The sequence below is a fragment of the Erythranthe guttata genome, chromosome 14, assembly GCF_056151865.1.
Source record: "Erythranthe guttata isolate IM_541 chromosome 14, IM_541, whole genome shotgun sequence".
Classification (NCBI taxonomy): domain Eukaryota; kingdom Viridiplantae; phylum Streptophyta; class Magnoliopsida; order Lamiales; family Phrymaceae; genus Erythranthe; species Erythranthe guttata.
In genome coordinates this window covers 12,181,221-12,202,862 of record NC_142546.1, presented here as the reverse complement: position 1 = coordinate 12,202,862, position 21,642 = coordinate 12,181,221, and the positions used below count along the sequence as shown (strand labels likewise).

At 34.8% G+C, this 21,642-nt stretch overlaps 1 long non-coding RNA gene and 2 pseudogenes across 1 annotated transcript; 1 reads left to right on the top strand and 2 right to left on the bottom strand.

The window, feature by feature from the left end:
* The first annotated feature begins 152 nt into the window (after window positions 1-152).
* On the top strand, window positions 153-14,570 carry LOC148765205 (protein DEFECTIVE IN MERISTEM SILENCING 3 pseudogene; annotated as a pseudogene).
* On the bottom strand, window positions 6,096-7,667 carry LOC148765207 (uncharacterized; annotated as a pseudogene).
* Window positions 9,552-10,882, bottom strand: LOC148765206 (uncharacterized). The gene is made up of 2 exons (XR_016029673.1): window positions 10,795-10,882; window positions 9,552-9,597 (listed from the first exon to the last, which is right to left on the bottom strand). It is a non-coding gene; the product is annotated as an uncharacterized LOC148765206 (long non-coding RNA).
* Window positions 14,571-21,642: the final 7,072 nt, after the last annotated feature.

Sequence of the window (21,642 nt, the reverse complement as noted above, 5' to 3'; positions counted from 1 at the left end):
CGGTATGTAAGGCAAATGCTATGTCTGATAATTTCATCATTTGCTCCTATTTGTATTATCTTTTCTAATCTACTTCTTGTTGTATTTGCATGCTCTTGCGAAATACAATAAATCCAGCATCTCCAAATAAGTAATTAATATAGACTCCATCCATGCAAATAGTGAAGAGAAATAATGACCGTATACTTAAACACGAAAAATCTGCAGCTGCCATTTTGTACAAGATGAAAAGGGAAGACGAAGCTTTATCCGTTGATCATTCGCTCACAAAAGATGTCATATGTATTGTAGCTATTGAATCATAGAATATTAGAGATTGAAGAATAATGAAATTTATTTATCGGAGAAGAAGCTAAAATACAAAGTATTTATATGAGAATAGATACCAACGTATCTATTATCTCAACTTTAGGATTACAACTGAAACTTAACAATAGATCTAACGGCTTACTCCCCCCTCAAGATGGACATGTTATATCTTTGATGGTCATCTTGGATAGAAGGTATGAAAAATGTGGCAAGGGCAAAGCCTTGGTAAATATGTATGCAATCTGATATGTCCCTTTGACTAGCATAAGTCTGATAGATCATTTGTTGATGTGCTCTTTGCCAAAGTGACAATCCACGTCTATATGTTTAGTTCTTTCGTGGAAAGTTGGATTATAAGCGATGTGAAAAATTGCCAAATTATCACAAAAAAAAAAAAAAAAAAAAAAAAAAAAAAAAAAAAGTGAAGAGCAATCCACATGGAAATCCTTGAGAAGCTGTTGAATCGAAAGAATTTCACTTGCCACAATAGCTAAGGCTCTGTATTCAGCCTCAACATATGATCTTGAAATGGTGACCTTCTGTTTAGATTTCCAAGAGATTAAGGAATCCCCTAGCAAAACACAAAATCTTGTGGTGAATTTTTTTGTGTCTGGGCATGATCTCCGGTCTGCATCAGAGAAGACTTTGATGGTTGACTTAGAATGAGCTGAAAACAACAATCCTTGACCTGAAGAGCTTTTGAGAAACCTAGAATACGATGTGCTACTTGTAAGTGAACATTGGTAGGCTTGGAGAGGAACTAACTAAGTCTGTGAACTGCAAATGTGATATCTGGTCTTGAAATATGCAAGTAGAGCAACCTCCCAATGAGTCTTCTACAAGGGGAAATATTTTCCATGGATACACCATCTTCAATATTCAGCTTGACTTTGGGATCCATTGGGATATTTTCAAGTATCTTTAAGGTGTATTGTCTTTGAGAAATGACTATTCCCTGTGAAGATCTTGCTACCTCAATGCCTAAAAAATACTTGAGATGTCCTAAATATTTGAGTTTAAAATGACTGTTGATTTGATCTTTTAAAGAAGCAATGAGAGTGAAATATGGCCCTACATTCATAATATCATCAGTATAAACCACTAATATAATAAAATGAGTACATGAGCCTTTAGTGAAAAGAGAATAGTCTTCCTTGGATTGCACAAAAGCAAGTTGGATGAGAACTTCTGTGAATCTGCAGTTCTATTATCTTGAAGCATGTCTTAATCCATACAAAGAATTTTTAAGTTTACAAATAAGATGAGAAAAAAATTGTTAGGATTATAAACTTGAGGTTTTTCCATATAAAATTTTTCAAACAATTCACCTTTAAAAAAGCATTGTTTATACCAACCTGACAGAGATTCCAATTGAATGAAGCAGCAAGAGAACAATGTTTTAACAGTCACAAGCTTAGTTACAGGACTAAAGGTTTCTGTAAAATATATTCTCTCTAACTGAGTACAACCCCTTGCAACCATCCTTGCTTTGTATCTATCTATAGTCCCATCTGGCTTTCATTTAAGTTTATTCACCCATTTATAGCTAATGAGATGTTTATCAGGTGACAAAGAAACAAGAGACCAAGTATTATTATCCTCTAAGGCTATAATCTCTTCTTTCATAGCTTGAATTCATAAAGGATTCTTTACTACATGTTTGTAGGTAGAAGGCTCAGTTACAAGAGAAATATTAAAAGTAAAAGCTTTGTGAGTTGAGACAATTCATCATAAGAAATTTGATTATAAATTGGATACCTGTAAGCAGTAATTGTACATATCCTGCAAATGAACTGGAGGTTTGATGGCCCTAGTGGTCCTTCTCAAAATAGGCTGATTTTTAGGTAACTCATTTACTAGAAGAATGAGGATATAGATAAATCAGAAGTAGTTGAGGTTGAGAAGTATGTTGATCATAGTATGCATGACGAACATGTTGAGATAAAGGCACAACAGGCAAATCAATGTTGCGACAAGAAGACTAGATGCTCATAAAAAACAACTTTCGAATAAAAGGCTTATTTTGTTAGAAAATCATACACTTTATATACTTTAATACCAGAGGGATGTCCTAAAAAATGCACTTTCTAGCTCTAGGTTGAAACTTGGATCTAGTTGCCGCCAAAGTAGATGCAAACACCAGACAACCAAAAAAATATAAGAACATAATAATTCACAGGTGTTTTATAAAGAACTTCATAAGGAGACACGTTCTGTAATCACTAGTAGAAAAAACGCCTTTTGCTACGAGTTGAATTCGTAGCAAATTGTCCTAAATTCATAGAAAAAGCCTTTTCGCTACAATTTTACTACGAAATTTGTTGCATAGTAAATAAAGGCGTGACAAATATTTTACTACGGTAACCCATCGTAGCAAATAGTATTTACTACAAATTTTTATAGCATTTACTACGGCCCATTTTTTGTAGTAAATATGTAAGAGAAAATCATTTATTTGGTACGTGTTCTTGCCGTAGCAAAATCATCTTCCTTTTTACACCCAAATAGATTAATTGGTACGACATCACACCGTAGCAAAAACATCCATACTATTTACTACATTATATATACTGTAACAAATAATTATATCTATTATTTACCAAAACTAATCTCGTGAAAGATCAAAATCACCTGGAAAAAAATTGCAATCTAACTAAAGAGTAAAATATCAGTATGTAATTTTTTTTTCATAAACCAAATTATGATAATACTGCTACATTAATTACAAAAGTCATTATACTACATTAATTACATAGTTCTCTTGAGTTGGACAAAACAATTCAAATAATAACAAAATACTAATAAGAAGTGAAATAACAATTATAAATCCTCCATATGCATCAACGATCTCCTTGAAAAATATCTTCTAAGTTTCCTAACCTGTAATTAAAATAAAATAATAGCAGATAAATATATGTTTACAGAGAATACAACTTATTAAATTACTTTGACTGCTAGAAGTAAATTACGGACGTACATTCCTATACTCCCATTCAATACAGTTGTGAAGAACTTCTCCAATTGTCTTAGCACTGACACACGATTTAAGCAATTTTTCACTCGGTATCAGTATCTTTGCTATATACACTTTCACCAACGAATCTTCAACTCTCTCTTCATCATCAATAATAGAAATACAAACACCCTCTGCAACAACTTTTTTTGGTATTCCACGGCAATATATTTGAACACGACTACCAATCTATAATAACAAAAACATGAATCCTCAAAATTTGAACAATTTAATTTTTATTTATAGTTATTTATAAACACTAACATCATTCAAATGGATCTTTGTACCGTAATAGGCTGAAAAAATTCCAACACAGTCTTTTGACTCATAGATCTTCGACCAATATTATCCACCAATAAATTGAATTAAAAATAATCCGGTTTTAGATAGCATGAATATAAAACAGCGTACAAGCACATCGCATCATCATAATAGTACAAATGACATAACTAAAAGGCAAATGAAAATTGAGTAAAAAGTTAGTACTTGTTGTTCGTCCCGAGAAGGAATATTTCCGATTTCCCGGAAAGTTGGTCCTCGTAAGGTAGATGCACATGTAGATGCAGATGCATCTTCAACCTATATATTTATATTATGTTAACGCTTTTAAATTTTGGAGTTAATGGCATTTTTTTTTTACTTACCTGAGCACTATGTGACTTGCCCGAAGATGTTGCGGTAAATTGACTTATCAACAATTTCAATTGCTTAGATAGATTATTAATATTCTCCTTCTCCAACAGCAACTGGTCCTTCTCATAAATAAAATCTTCTTTCACTTGCATCATTTGTTCTTTTTCCTCCATCAGTCCATCTTTAAGCTTTTGCAATTCTTCTTTATGTTCTTCTAATTGCAAGTTGTTGGTGTAGTTCTAAAAAAAGCAGCACACTTATTTTTTCTTCCTAAGCATCTTATATATCCGTGCTTCTCTTCTCCGATGGCAGTCCTAAAAATTTCTTCATTGAACTCATTTGTTCTTTCTGACTCCGGTTTTTTTGATAATTCTCCATTAAAAAACCTCTACAAATAAACATGATTATATAAAATAATTATATATAAGACAAACATCAAAACGTATAAACTAAAACTTAACTTACATGTAAATCTCGTATGTGTTGGTCATCATCAATGCCAATTGCTCCAGATCGAGATTCCATCCACACATCAAGTCTTGTAGGATCTACCCCTTTCATCATCATCTGAATTGAAGTATTCAAAAGTGATTAAGAATAAAATCTATAAGTTTGTAATACAAATCCTGTTAAAAATATTATGCAGAATTAAAAAAAATATAGATCATACCTCTTTGTTCCAAAACAACGAATGAAGTCCTCCCTGTTCTATGCAAACATTGTTTTTGCCCCACATTATCTGATTTTTTCTTAGCAATATCCTATCATTTTGTGTGGATTTTGTTATAACCAATAAGAATAAAAACGTAGTTTGAATTAAAAAGAGCACTTGTTCTAACCTTTACATTTTCATACAGTATGCCACCAATTAATTCCAACAATTGTTCTAACTCTATGCGATCAGTTGGCAACTTTGAGAGATACTATGTATCATTTTCGTGTGGTGAAAAGTACTTTACATTGATTTCGTGCTTCCATTTTCTACATATGTCCTTTAGTTCAGCCAATACTACATGATTTGCGTCAGGAAAGAGACATTTATTGTACTAAAAAATAAATTACAATCAAACATAAGTACACAAAAGGAAAATTCTCAAAAGATGATACATAAAGAGATGAATTACATATAAATGAATGAGATATAATAATTTATCTGACCTCCACCTCCTCTCAAGCCATGTCTTTAAGATATTGCGGTATATCATTAAATTTCACATAGTTCAATGGCATTTTAATTCATATACGAGCTAAACATCCGAGTCTTGTTTTGTAATTATTGACGTTGGGTCCAATCACTCTAAAATACTTATCAAGTGTAACTTCGAATTTTTCCCAGCACCCCAACCCTTTGGAAATTGTGCTGCACCTCGTCCTCTTTTAATAATGACTGATTTGTTTACCATAGAATCATTTATTTGTGGTCCTGCAAAAATAATAAAATGAGTAAAATCTTTTCGCTAACACAAATATAATGAGTAATAAGAGACATAGTCGACCAATTGTCTAACATTATGAATTTAATTTTATTTTTATGTTATATAATCAATTATTAAATTGATCCACAAACAGAGATATATATAGCACAAAACAATCTGTACGTATTATTATTATCTAATAACTATTGAAAACGTGTACCTATACTTGAAGAGGCATGAAACATTTGTGGTTGTGTGATGAATTCTTCTTGTATTGGTACTTGTATTGGTTCTTGAAAAAATGTTTTTGGTCTAGGAGTTGATTTCAGTTGTGACTTATCTAGAATGTGTTGGAAACGTGTTTGTGGTCTACTTGGCGAAGAAGCCATGGTTTGTCCATTTGAACTACTTTGTTTTTTCTTTACTTGAAGTATCTCTGACGTTGTACCATATTCCCTCTTCTTTCTTTTACCCATTCTCCACCTGTGAAAGTAATTACATAAGTATATCATGATTAGTTGTTATGTTAAATAATATGAATGCTCATGCAAATAAAAGAACAATTTATTGTAAACAAACATTTGATTGTAACCATGCACCAAAAAATGCGTCATTACTGATATTTATTCATCAAAATCATCTTCCCCTTCAATATCAGTTTCCATTTCAATAGGATAAAAAATAACTCCTTCTACTCCTTCTCTGACCCAACAGATGTCCTCATTTCAATTAGGAATGCCATCACCAAGTTTTATGTTACTATGTGGCTCAGCTTGAATAGTTGAATAAATATCAAAATTATCTCTTCTTGACATTATTACAACTACATTCCAATCTGGCTCAAAAGGGTCAGCAATATACCAGACTTGTTGACATTCACTTGCTAGAACAAATGGCTCATCGGTTGGTAAATTCTTCCCATACATAAGGTGATTAAAGTTTACAAGCGTAAACTTGAACTCATCTTGTTTGACTCCTCTCTCATTGTCTACCCAGTCACATTTAAACATTAGAAATTGGGTATCTTTTGTATATTGGATCTCAAAAATTTCAGTTAAAACCCCATAATAAGAGACGTTCCCAGATCGAGGCTTCCAATCTTTAGCACTAGAAAAACTCAATGTATATGCATTAACGACAATCTCACTGCACTGAGTCCTGTACTTTGCACACGGTATCGATATCCCCCAATGATACATGCATTGTATCTCTTTGCATGTGGAATGGGCTCATCGGCTAGAGCAATGATTTCTCTTGTAAGTTGAGGGTCAAATGCTTTTTGTAAACTTTGGACCTAAAATTGTTTGCTACTTGCTCTCATTAGTGACTTCGAAAAATATTTTTGAATTAATAACTAATATGAAATCCACGTACATAAGATTTGAACCACACATAGGAATCACAATTCAATTGAAACATATATAAAAAGTTACTAGTTGAGATTACAAACTCGCGATATGGTCCAACCGAATCAATATTTGCCAACACGTAACGATGAATTTGAAGCAATGTATCCTTATCAATGGTACACCTGTTTCGTGAAAATAAACACCGACACATTGGATTATGTCCATCATAGTTACGAGGTAGTCGATTCTCTTTACTTTCAACATCATTGAGGTATCTTGTACAAAAGTTCATGCATTCTTCCAATAGATATCCACGTACTATCGAGCCTTCAAGATGTGCTCGATTACGCACATACTTCTTGAGAGTAGATAAATACCTGATCAATTTATATCGAGATAAATCATTAGCCTATTATTTTTCAATGAAAAATATTCAGTAAGTGTTTAATATTACCTCTCTATAGGGTACATCCAGCGGAATTGAAAAGGTCCAGCTATGATTGCATCTTCTGCCAAATTTATAGGTAAGTGTTCCATAATGTCAAAGAACAAATCAGGAAAAATCTTCTCAAGGTGACATAGTGTGAGGACAATTCGATCTTGAATTTTCTCCAAATCAGGTATCGATTTCTTCTTAGAGCATAATGTCCTAAAGAAGTTGCTTAATTCATTTAAAACATCAACAATATTCTTAGGCAATGCTTTGTGTGCAACTATTGGAAGTATTTTCTGAATGAGAACTTGATTATCATGGCTCTTTAGCCACCATATAGTCTTCTTCTATACTTGTACATAACGAGATATATTCGACGCATAGCCATCAGAAGGTCTTAAACTCTTCAACACACATCAAAATATATCCTTCTTATGCTTACTCATTGTAAATGATGCAGCAGGCAAATAAACACCTCCAGCTGGTCTTTGAATTGGGTGCAACGAACTTCTCATATTTAATAATTGGAGATCCTTCATAGCTTTGAGATTATCTTTTGTTTTACCTTTAACACATAATAATGTAAACAGTAGGTTATCACAAACATTCTTTTCGATATGCATAACATCGAGATTATGTCTGATAAGGTTTCCAGACCAATATGGCAAATCAAAAAAAGATACTTCTCTTCTTCCAAATAGTTTTCCCGTTTTCATCAACTTTTCTCTTTTTTGCTGAATACTTATTATTTTTCTCTTTCAACTTCTTCTTCAAATCCTCTTTTTCTATATTTAGTAGGCACGCTCTCTAGTTGTCGTAATAAGTCTAGCTCCGAAAGAGGAATTGGCTTATGCCTCAACTCTAGCGTCCCATCAAATGATATCCTATCCCTCCGTAGTCTGTGCCGAGTGGGTAAGAAACGATGATGACCACAATAAGAAAACCTATGACCATTCTTCAAATATTTGGATTGTGTATGTTCAGCACAATTAAGACAAGCAAACGAACCTTTTGTAGACCAACCTGATATGTTAACATAACCTGAAAAATCACTAATTGTCCATAATAAAGGCGCTTGTAACTGAAAAGGTTGATCAAGTGAAGCATCATAGGTTTGTACCCCTGTGTCCCATAACTCCTTTAACTCATCAATTAATGGTTCTTTAGGGCCATCAATGATAATGGATAATATACATGAAGGTTGCTTCATACAAAGCCAAGGAAGTAAATTATATGTTATTAGTACAACTGGCGAAATACTGTTACTACCATTCATTGTTCCGATGGGGTTGAAAAGTCTGTTGCTAAGCCAAGTCTGACATTGCGAACGTCGCTTGCAAAAATTGAATTTCTCTCATCTAAAGGTTTCCATGTTTGACTATCAGCCGGATGTCTAAGTATTCCATCATCTATACGTTTTTTCGCATGCCATCTCATAAGAGAAGCTGTTTTTGACGACATGAACAACTTTTGTAATCATGGCTTTAATGAAAAGTACCTCATCCGGTGTTTTGCTATTTATTCAGTACCATCGGCATATCTAGCTTCATCACATACTTCACATTTATCCAATTTTTCATCTTCACCTCGGAATAACATACAATTATATGAACACGCATCAATAATCTTACATGTGAAATCCAATTCTATTGTCATTTTGTTGACTTCATAGTAGTTAGACGGTAAATTCACATCATCGGGAAACGAGTCTTTCAACAATTCAAGCAGTAGATCCACTGAGTGGTTAGTCCAACGGCATAGAACCTTCAGATGCAACAATCGAGCAATAAAAGATAATTTTGTTTGCTTTTTACATCCTGAAAATAATGGAGTCTCAGCATCTCGCAATAATTTAATGAAATTATTTGTTTCTGCATCAGCTCCATTGGAATTACTAAAGGTGGATTTACGGTCATTATCATTCTCCACGTTTTTATTCCAAAATCTCATTGCGTCATGCACCATACCAGCCATGTCATCTCCAGAATCAAATACTCCAGTGTCTTCATTTGTCTGAAATGGAACACATGTTTCACCATGTAACGTAGGATTAAATCCATTTTGAAGACAATGTAACATCACATCTTCACGGGTCTTGGTAAAGCGATTTCGACATTTTTTACAGAGACAACATATTCGAGAACCATCTACTTCACTCAAGAATGCAAAATCTAAGAATTTAACAACTCCATGAACATAATCATCAGATAGACGATTACATAATGTAGTCCAACTTTATCCATTTGAAAAGGTTCTTTTTCTTGCAAATTGTTACAATCAACATACAATGAATTAATTTTAGTAAATATAATAATAACTTTAGAAAAGCATAAATGAAACGACAAGAAATAGATATAAGATTCAAAAAATGAAATAAAATTGGTAAAGATGATACCGACCTAATAGGATAATTTGCATACAGATTCCGAGTCTTTGAAGAAATCCCTGCATTAAAATAAGCATGTTAGTGAAACATTTCACGGTCATTACAAATTATACATTCAATTTGTTATAGGACTAATCTTTAATTGTCTTGTTCTAAAAGTTAAAATCCACAAAGACATGACCCTGGTATTATGTATTTGAAATTCATACTCTCAAGTGTTTTGTCCTCAATCCTACCACCCCTGACCACGAAAAAGAAGACTAAATGTACTCTCTCTCTCTCTCTCTCTCTCTCTCTCTCTCTCTCTCTCTCTCTCTCTCTCTCTCTCTCTCTCTCTCTCTCTCTCTCTCTCTCTCTCTCTGACGCGCGCACACACAGAGACACAAAAGAGAACTACTTAAATTGTTTACTATTATGCAGGGGCAGAGTGTAATGATCCCTTCACATGATTACTAGATGAGGAGTAGCACATACTTTGGATGATGATTACACGGAAGAAGCCAAACGGGGGTCGATGCCAAGGCAAAATTAAGTATTGAATTTTATGTAGATAATGTACTGTTGATGATGTAGATATGAACACCAAGCTGCCATATTGTTGTCTACTTTGTTAACTCATTGTTGTCTACTGTGTTAACTCAATAATCCATTAATGCTAATGGCCTCCATTTTTTAGTCCACTGTTGTTTTTGTTTTGTAATACAATCTTCTTAACATGCTGAAACACAATATCCCATTGAATACATCTCTAGACCAATCGTCGTGTTTGTTGTGGATCGAATTTGAATTCACACGAGGGACGAACCAGTCAAACCTTTCACACTAAGTATTTAATCGAGCAAAATTTAGCGAATACTAATAAATTTGGATCCATTATCTATACAGAAAGAATCCCAAAACCCCAAACTATATATGCCTTTTCAAATTATCCATTATTTAAGTATTCTAATTTGTTACATAGTAACTTTCGTGTTTCACAAAAAACAAAACGTAGGCAACACCAAAATCAATTCCAGAACTCATCACATTTAAGTGATATACTAGACTAATACAACATAAATTGTGCTAAATCGTCGAACAGTGGATTTTAATTTACCAGTAATTGTGCTAAATTGAAACCAGTAGAAGAAAAATAAAATTTTGAGTAATATACCCTATTAATACATCAGAGCTCATCTAAACTTCAATCAATACCATATAACTTCAGAAGATGTCTACTATGGATGAATATACCAGATTTATGAGTAAAAAAATACCTTAGTTTGTTCTTTGAGGATGTTGAATGTTTTTCCGCATAGCACACTTGAATCAACAATAGATATTAGATACCAACGTTTTGAAAATAAATAGATCTAAAGTAGATAACACTTGAAGGATTTTGCTCAGTCGGACAAAAAATTGGCTATGGCGCCAAAAAGAGAGAGAAGGGCAATCTAATGTGCGGAGGGAGAAAGAAGGGGAAACGAAAGATGTGTTGAGTTATTTTACCAATTTTTTTCTTTTTGTTTTCCAACTATTTAGTAACTATAATTTACTACAAAAATTTTATCGTTTTACTACACCAAAATGCCTTAGTAAATAATTTCTTCTTACTACAAATGTTAGCATAGCAAAAGATGAAATGACGTCGTTTTATTCACCCTTTTGGCCACGCCAATCATACCGTAGCAATAAATCTATATTCGGTACAACAATTTGCTACGACAAAATTTCCGTAGTAATAAACAACTTTTTGGTACAAATTTACTTCGTAGTAAAAGATTTCGTAACAAAAGCTATTTTTTTAGTAGTGAATATGCTTGAAGGAATCATGTTCATGATGTAAACAACAGTAGATATACAATCACACCAAAAAGATATGGGAACTTTAGACTGAAAGTAAACTGATCTAGCAATATTAAGAATCTGTTGATGTTTCTCTCAACAACATAATTTTGTTGAGGAGTTTGCACACAAAAAAACTGATGTATAACTCCACTTTGAGCAAAATAAACTGTAAGCACAACTCTAGAGCATTATCAAACCTGAAGGCTTTGATTTGTTTGCCAAAATGAATAAAAACCATTTAAAAAAATTCTAGAATGATATATAATGTATCAAACTTCGCTTTCATAAGATGTACTCAGGCATATCTAGTATGATCATCAACACTTGTAACAAAATATTTAAACCCATAGTAAGAAAGAAATTGATATGGTCCCCAAACATCATAGTGAATCAAGTCAAAAGGAGCAGCTGAAATGTTATTAGAATTTAGAAAATAAGCCTCTTCTGTGTTGCCAAAGGAAAAATATGGCAATAAGGAATTTCTTATGATCAACAAGAGAAGATATATGAAGCTTAAATGACAAATTAGCATGTTTCTTGAAAGACAAATGACCTAATCTATGATGCCAAACAGTAGAAGAAACTGAATTACAATGCATATCTTAAGCACTATGATAAGGTGTTGAAGTAGGAATGTCCAGAACATAGAGACCCTCAATCTTGTTACCCTGTATAATCATCTTCAATAGTGTGTCCTGAATAGCAAAACCCTCATAGGGTAAATTGACTAAACATCTTTGATGTTCAACTAGTGCAGTAACAGATAATAAATTGAACTTGAAAGAAGGTACATAGAAAACATGTTGAAGTGTAATGTTAGAATAAAGCTTAACAGTTCCTATCATATATATTAACAAGTCAGAATTATCAGGTAACACTAACTTGGCATTATTAACATATTTAATATTGGAAAATAAACTCTTCGCATTGAAAATGTGTCTAGATGCACCAGAATCCACAATTCAATAATTATGCATATGGTGATAAAAGTTTGAGGATGACAAACAAATACCAGCTGCAACACAAGAAATGATTGTAGTGTCAGAATTCTCAGAATGATCAACTGACTGTCCTTGTCCCATGTGATTGGAAAACATATTCATAAAGTGTTGATACTGACCATAGGATATTTGAGGCATAGTAACCAGATCAATAGAGTGCCCTGCAGAGAGATCCAAAGGAGATTTCATAGGATGAACTTGATATACAGGATGACTGTTGTCAGACTTGAACTGTTGTTTGGATGGGTATACATGGATCTTGTAACACCTATCAGTTGTATGTCCTGAAATATTATAATTTTTCCAATAGGGCCTGTCTTGTGTCTTGAATGGGATTATATTGATATTCAGGCTTTTTAGAAGCATTATTCTTAATAGCAAAAACCACTGATTGTTCAGACATTTGTGTGCCAACAACTCTCCGCCTTTCTTCTTGAGAAACAAATGAGAAGACCTTATTAATTGGAGGCAACGGATCCATCAATAAAATTGTCCACGAGTCGGACCTAAAGACTCATTCAACCCCAGCAAAAAATTCATTACATATTCCAAATTTTGATAATCATTTAGTTTTTGAACTCCTCGACAAGTACACCTTCCACACGAAAAACTTGGTTTATAGTTTTTTAATTCATCCCAAATCGCCTTCACTTTAGTGAAATAGAAATTGACAGAGAGTTGATCTTGAGATAAATCATATAATCCTAGTTTCAATTGAAAAATTCTCCGACCATTGGTTTGTGAAAACCTAGTTTTGAGATCCTCCCAAATTTATTTGGCATTAGTGGAGTAAAGAATACTCGCCTAGATTTCTTTGGAAACAGAATTGAGAATCCAAGCCACAACGATGTTCTTGTTACGAATCCATGAATTGTGCAGAACACGATCCTCAAGTCAAGGTTTAGGAATCGAGCCATTAACAAAACCAATTTTGTTCTTCAAGGTAAGAGCAAAACGCATAGAGCGTTGCCATGACATATACTTATCTTCAGAAATATGTTGAGACACCATCACCAAACCAGGACCATCGTTGGGATACAAAAAATACGGACCAGAGGTATCTTCAACTAAAGCACGAGAAGTAGTCTCCATTGACAAACAAATTTCAGAAAACAATTAACTCCTTGAAAATCAGAAAATACGAAGAACACAACGAATACGATTACGCACAAGAGGAAAGAAAATCGTGGGTGAAAGCGATTTACATAATCGAAATCAAGTCACATGATACCATATTGAATTAGAGAATATTAGAGATTCAAGAAGAATGAAATTCATTAATTGGGGAAGAAACTACATACAATACAGAGTATTTATATGAGAATAGATACCAATGTATCTATTATCTCAACCATAGGATTATAACAGAAACTTAATAATAGGTCTAACGGCTAATATTTACACAAAATATAAAATACATTTTTATACTTAATAGTAGCTACACTTGGAAAAGTCTAAATGAAAACCTTAGCAGGCTGGTCCTTTTTCTTGCTTCAAAATTTATAAAACCTCTTCAAATATAGTTCTGCATCAAAGCCACTTTTGTTTTCTTTTTTTTTTTTTTTTTTTACTTTTTTCAATTTATTGCTGAAATGGGGGTATTTTCATTGTTGAAATTAGGGTTCTTTCGGGGTATTTGGGCATAGAAACAATGGTGGGAGTGTATGCAAGATGCCCAAAGGAGTCAAATCCCTCGAAGCATACAACAAACAATGTTCGATAAATAAAAGTTTCGGCCTTCATGCATTTGCAACTTATGTGGAGAGGCCACTCGCTCATCGATTTATTTTTATTTGTATTCCAAATATAAGGTTGTGCTAATATAATATTCTATATGTGTTCATCATTTTCGCATTTTTTTCCAGATTAAACTTGTTCTTATTTTTTTTTTTCGTTTTTAGGCAATATGTTGGGGAGTTCATAAGCAATGATCCTCAACAGTGGCTTGTTATTCCACATCCAAGATTACCAAACGGCGAACTCCTAACGGATTTCTTGGTTTTTTCGTAAATATGATAACTACTGAGGGCACTAACTTGTATTGTGTCTCGAAAAATGGGAACGGACTAAAAGAAACGCTCTTCTATAATCTTTTATCAAGGATTTGCAAGTGTATAGATAGAGACAAGACATGCTCAAAAGCTATCTCTTGTATTCAAAGCATAGTTGTATCTGTTGACGAAAGAATTATCAGAATCCCTTGAGTTTTCTCATTAGGCCTTCATGAAGAGTAAGAATTATTTTCTCAAAATAAAAAATGGGGATGTAACTGATGAATATAATATATGTTGATTGATTTATATATTTTTTGTTTATTGTTTTTTAAGGGGGCATAGATGTAAAGTTCCCAATAGGCACCGAAATATTGATGAATGTACCTTTGAGCTACTTAGAGATTAAGAAAAAAATGAAGGAAACAAAGTGGAAAAAGGATCGGATATGTGAAGATATGAGGAGAGAAAACTCTGTTAGATCATGCAAGATTCAACTATGAAACTCATAAGCTTTCACATGAGTCGTCTCAGGTTATTTTTATCGTCTTAAGCTATTTCTTTTTTTTCATTTGTTTTTAGTAATGACTATGAAGAATAAAATATATTTTGTGTTTATGAATTATGTTGGTATGGTCAGAATCTCGTGGCGGGACATGGATCAAGCAGGAGATGAATTGATGGAGAGCTTCATAACATTTTGCTAATTAACTAACTAATTTGCATCAACTTTAGAGAATATATTTTTTGTTAATTGGAATTTTAGACATGTTTGATTAGTGAAAGACGTTGTGTAGTACGTAGTATTTATTTATGGTGCAAAAATGTAAATAGATTGGCTAAACAGTAGTATGTTACTTTTCTTGTGTAGTAAAGGCGTGCTTGTTTCTTATGCTCATGATTCAGTTTTGGTTTCCATTTGGAACTTCATAAATACTACATCACCATTTTTAGTAAAAATTAAGTTCAAATGACATAGTGGAATTCAAATTAAAGGATTCTAATTTAAAAGGAGAGTATTAGAAATATGAGAAATGTATGTAGTTGATTTAAAGTTAAAGTTGTAAGAATATTCTAAATTTACTACAAATTATAATGTGTTTATCAGGTCAGCTTATTTTATCATATGTATTAGATACGCGTTTTCTTTACGTATAAATTACCGCAAGTGTACAGTATCGCATTTTGTAGAACATTGGTTCCTGATATCGATCCACATGGACCTATAGATTCACATGCTGAGTAATGTAATTATATCATCGTTATATTATCTAGCTGATCGTAAATGGTTGGAATGGTGATAAACCCTAGATTAAAAACAAACAAGGTTGCGAACATGCAAATGTATAGAATATACGTAAATAGAATAGCGACAACTCTAAACGGGAGGGTTTCGATTTAAAAGGGACTTCTAGGGAAAAATTCACCCATGTACAAATCCGTTATCTAAGGCCAAATTCCTAATTCGTTAACCAAGATGCTTAAGTACTCTAACCCCCGTCTCCAATGTAATTAGAGTCTACCCAGAGGTCCGACGTCTCCGTTCAGAACTTCATATTAAGAGAGCATTTAGGTCAAGTCCTTAAGGGCTACCTGAGGTGTATCACGTCTCCGTTTCCACAACCCAAGCTATGATTTTCTAATATCAAACAAGAAATCATCTCTCGAGTTTATTCCTATTAAATATCAATCCAAGAGATGATCAATCAATTAGAAGCATTTAATAAACGAAATCAAACCACGACAAATAGATAATAGAAATGGAGATCGAAACCAATATATACAAGGTTTCAGTACCCTAGAAGAAAATGTTCGTAGTACATAACAAACATAGTGTCAAAAGAATGTACACGAGAAATGAAGAAAAAAACGTAAAGAAATTGCGTAAGAAAAACCCAAGTCGAAACCCCCATCAAACATTCCCACGAAGAACTGTCGAAAACCGTAAAAAGTCGAAGAAGAATGAAGAATGAAAGTGTTAGAGTAGGTGACCAACAAGCCAACTTGTGGCTGTGGTCTTTCGTATTTATTATTGTAATAAACGAACCTTTATTCGTATTAATGATAAAACACATTGGCATTCTATATCTTTGTCCCTTTGTCACAAGCATAGATATAGTCCTTACAGTTATTACAAGTACTAGTAAATGATCGTTAGGATCGTGAGATATTTACTCAAGTATTATAACTGTTAAACGTGTTCCTAGTCGAAGGGTTACGCCACTAATGAGGATATCGGCCTTTCCCATTAAGACTAGCACTTAGTGTATGTGTACTGCATCTCATCAGTAAACGGTATTGTGATATCGGCATGCATAAGTGGGTGCTCGTAAGTTGACGAGTTCACTGAACTCCCTCACCCTAGAAATCTCTAAGTGGTTCCCAATAATCGAGTAGAGATATCTATGGTATAGTTGTACACCATTAGTCCTTATGACCTAGACATCACCGTGACTTCACTAGAGGACCAGCTGTATCGTGACCTGTCCCTGAGTTCCACCGAGGACCATCCCAAGGGCCAGTGTTCGTGCAGTCCGAAATCTAGTGGGAGGTCTGTGCATTGTAGTCGGGGATTCGATCGCTAGAATAGTCTTGGATGTCCTGTGTGTTCTGAAAGTTTGTATTCATTCTAAGTCTCTGGCCAGAGCTGACTAAGTGATGATTAGAGAATTCGATTCTTTAAGTCATGCACGTAAGGATTACAACACTTAGAACGATCGCACCGTTATTGAACATATAAAGAGGTCTCGATGAACCAATGCCTCTAGTTCAATCGGGACATATGAATCGAAGGGACCGTACTGTACGTTAACTATATCTGAAGGTTCTTGCAGGCACTTCATTTGTATCTAGGGAATCATGACGCGTAGTTGCTAGACGCCAATCTTGATTCGTTGGGTGATTAAGGTGAAACGAGCTTCATCTTAATTGTAACTCGAAGGGGACGAGTTTTGACCACAAAGAGTTGTGGGCCCACGGCTAGCTTACACCTGAACCATCGAGGGTCACACTGCTCGTGCACATGAGATCTTTGAATAAACGGTCAGAGATAAAATAGTTTATCTTTGCATAATTGGAAGTCAATATGATTGAGTCCAACATTCGTAATTTGGAATTATGAATGAGAATAAGAAAAGGAAAAGAATAAGCGAACATGTTAGTGAACTTTCTAAATCGGGAAGTTTCCAAATTTAGAAAGTCCACTGAACTAGGGTTTCCACTTTTGGAAAGTTGGAAAATAAGAGATGGCACTCGTAATGACGAGAAAATTATAATGACTCGGAAATTGTAATCGTTACAATTTTTCGATCATTGAATTGAGAGATACGAGCGATTAAAGAAACTAACGAGCTTAAGCTGTTGGGCCCAGTCCAACTTAAGCCCGCTAGGGTTTCATGCTAGGGACTATAAATACATGATTTATAACCCTAGCACACACACACAAAAACCCTAACCCTAATCGGCCACCCTCTCTCTCTCGCCCTCTCTTCCGCGCGGCCACCACCGCGCCACCACCGCCGCTCCGTCGCCGGAAACGGCCGTTCCTCGGCCGGCTCTTGTTCGGTATTCTTTCTCCTTTATTTTCTTTCCGTTTTATTCTAACTACTTCGTGTCTAGTGCCACGATTTAGTAGATCGAAGTATACGAGGTGAAATCCGAGAGGAGGAAGACCGTAGATCGAAGAATCGAGGAGCAACGCACGAGCCGAAGCCGCACGCTGCCCCACGCGCCGCCTCGCACAACCGCGCGTGCTGTACACGCGCCGCCGTGAGCTGCCACACCGCCGCTGCTGCTGCTCCATTGCTGCCCCGATTCTACGGATTGGTTTCCGTAGTAATCACGACGAATCGTTCGCTCCTACCTCACGCGTCAAGAGGTAAATACTCGAAACCCTAGTTTCGTTTTAGGGTTTAATTTAAACTATGATTTCATGCTTGTGTTTGTATGATTTTATGTGATTATGTGTAATCGATTAAATCGTTGCGAGCATGTTATTTGGTTTAAATTGCGAGCATGTTAATTGATTTAAATTCGGTTAAATTTATTAGCATGTATGTTGTTTTTAATTTCGCTGGAAGCGCAAAGGTACGCAATTAATTGATTTAATTTGTCGGGCATGTACTTGTGTGCTTTAAAGTGGTTTAAATCACGTAAAATTTTTGTTTTCCGCTGCGTATGCGTGCCCGAAACCCAACAGTGGTATCAGAGCTCGTTGCGCAATTAATTGCGTTCGTTTTAATATGCATGTTCGATTTATTAAAGTAGCGATTGTCGTATTATGTAATTGGGAGTTTTCGTAAGTTTAAAATATTTTTGAAATATTGTTTAGAATTTTTCCAGCTTTAAAATTGTTTAAAATTGGAAAATCGGATCTGAAATTGTTTTTAAAATGTTGGTTTTTTAAATGTTCGGATCGAACCGGCCGAACCGGCCGGTTCGATGGTTGTGTGCGGTTTAGTTGACCGAATCCAAGTGGATTCGGGTCGGTCAGACCGGTTCTCGGTCCGACTGACCCGGCCCACTGATTTGGGTCAGCTGGACCGGACAGAACCGGCCCGATTCGGTCCGAACCGGTCAGACCGGTTGGGCCGAACCGGACCACTGAAAAAAAAAAAAAAAAAAAAAAAAAAATTTATTTCAGATTTCTAAAATTAAACTTAAAACAAATTGATTTTAATTTTTGGAAAATTATTTTCAATTAATCCCAATTAGATAATTGGATCGACAATCATCTATTTTAGTGAATAGGTGTTAGATTAATTAATTAATTTAAATTGTTAAATTGATTTCAATTAATAGAACACATATATAATATTGATTATAAGTTCAACTTAATTAGTAGTACCTCAACATTATTTGAATGACTTATGCTAGTTGAGGTTCTATAATTATTTTGAAAACTCGATAATTAATTAATGTAATTAATTATGAAATTAGGTCGTATGTTCCTCTTAGGACAATATGCGTTTTCCATATACCTTTAGAGAACATAGATGTAGGAATCACATAGACCAATCCAAAACCTTCTGATGAGATAAAACACTTAATCAAAACCCCTCATTCTTTTAATTAAGAATCATTTCAAGCTATAAAGAAAAACCCAATCTGTTGAGTTATTTCTTTCCTTCTGCCAACGGTTGGATTATGTGTAGCCCTTTACTATAGTGCAGTAAGCCGTGTTAGCGGGGAGTGCTATGGTAGAGTAAGCTGTAATTCAATTGACATAATGATGAAGGTAGCCATAGAAAAGGGTTATGTTGAATTAACGTGGTCGGCTAGATTAACTAGGGACTGCATTAGTTTGGCATAATCGAGTTCTATGAGCATCTTTGATTGGTAGGTTAGACTTGACACACGACGATTTTGATATTCGCGAGATTAACTTAGGTCATTATCAAGTGTGAGGAAAATTAATTTAGGGTCATATTGTGGATATGATTGATTGTGATCTACCTTTGGGCAAATATAATCGGGCTAGATTAACTACGGGTTATATTTGTCTATTGGACCTAAAGCCCATTAAGAAAAATCAGTTTTCTCGTTTGTCTACTAGAGGGAAGTGGAACTCGATAAAATTAGTGGGAGAACAATTAAATAACATAAGTCCAAACATTTAATTGTAACAATCATTTAACGCGAATCTCTAATAATCCTCTTCTCTATATGTCTCAGATAATTATGTCTAAGAATCCCATAATGTCAATCCTCGACAATAAACTCAATGGCCCTAATTACCTAGATTGGTTGCGTAGTCTTAAGCTTGTGCTAACTGTTGAGGGGCGTCTCTACGTTTTGAACGAGAGGCTTCCCGCCACTATACCTGCCACAGCGACTGATGCTGAAAAGGAAACTTATGAAGTTTGGAAGAAAGATGACACTCATGCTAGGTGCTATATGATAGCCGCCATGGAGCCCGCGCTTGCGAGGAAATATGAGTCTCACTTGCATGCTTTCGATATAAAGGCTCATCTCGATAGCATGTATAGTGAGAATATTAGGGCATCGAGGTACGCTGCTACAAAGGAGTTGATCACAGCGAGATTGCGCGAAGGGTTTTCGGTCCACGAGCACTGTCTCAAAATGATCACTCTCCTTGAAAAGCTAGTGAATCTCGATGTCACCCTCCCGGCCGAGCTCTCGTTGGATTTGATCCTATTGTCTCTTCCTAGTTCCTATGAATCGTTCATAGTGAACTTCAACATGAACAAACTAGATCCTCCCTTGGATGAGTTAATGAACATGTTGGTCAGCTTCGAGTCCACCATTAAGAAAGAGAAGTCTGTTCTCATTGCTGCTCCTTCTGGATAGAAGAGTTCTTTCCAAAAGAAGAGAAAGGAAAGAGTTTCCTTCCCAAACAGCAAGTTCGAAGTGGGTGAAGGCAGTGGGGGCCCCAAAGCAAAGGTTAGCAAACAAGTTGATGATGCTTGCCATCACTGTGGAAAGAAAGGACATTGGCGCCGCAACTGCAAGGCTTACCTAAAGCAGAAAGGTTCTGAAAAGGGTACGTATTTCATTGACGTAAATTTGTCTGTCAACTCTTCTTCTTGGGTATTGGATACGGGCTGTGGCTCACATTTGTGCAATGATTTGCAGCTAATGACAAGAAGTCGAAGACTTAGAGCGGGTGAGACCTACCTAAGGATGGGGAATGGAGCAAGAGTTGCTGCTGAAGCCATTGGGACTATTTACTTAAATGTTTTGGATTCTAGTTTTCCTATTGTTTTGAACGATTGTTTATTTGTTCCGTCGCTCATTAGAAACCTTATTTCTATTCCTGTATTAGATATTGAAGGTTTTACTTTTGTTTTTGGAAATTCGATTTGCATTATACAAAAGAATGAGAATTTAATTTGCAAAGGACGGCTATTAAACAACTTATATGAACTAAATCCAAGTGAAATACCTATTAACGTTATATCAGCAAAACGTAAGGAGATAGATCAAAACCCCGCACAACTTTGGCACGCTAGATTAGGTCATGTCTCTTTAAGAAGGATGAACGATTTTGTTAGTGAAGGATTGTTCTCTTTGGAGGACGTGAAATCACTACAAACTTGTGAATCTTGCCTTAAAGGGAAAATGACCAAGTCACCCTACAAAGGGGTAATGGAACGAGCCGAAGGTCTTTTGGATTTGATCCATACAGACGTATGTGGTCCACTAAGTGTTAGTGCGAAGGGTGGATATAACTACTTCGCTACCTTTACCGACGATTATTCTAGGTATGGGTATGTGTACTTAATGAAGTACAAGTCTGAAACATTTGAAAGGTTCAAAGATTTTA